A 250-nucleotide genomic window follows, 5' to 3' on the forward strand; every position below is an offset into this window, starting at 1 on the left:
TGGAATCCGTGTGAAAAGCCCTCTGCTAATCCTGCTGTTTTCAGCCACTCCCCTGCTGTGGCTGAGGGGCTCAGCTCCCTGCAGGGCTGTCACCCCGAGTGCTGCAGGTGCCACCAAACAGCTCCTCCACCCTGTGGCCACAGTGTGACACAGACCTGTCCCAGCACCTGCAGCGCCAGGGCAGCCCTTGCCCATCAGCTCAGCATCAAAGAGTCATGAACAAACACAGCACTGTAATAAAGCCATAAAC

Source organism: Lonchura striata, chromosome 11, assembly GCF_046129695.1.
Source record: "Lonchura striata isolate bLonStr1 chromosome 11, bLonStr1.mat, whole genome shotgun sequence".
NCBI lineage: Eukaryota > Metazoa > Chordata > Aves > Passeriformes > Estrildidae > Lonchura > Lonchura striata.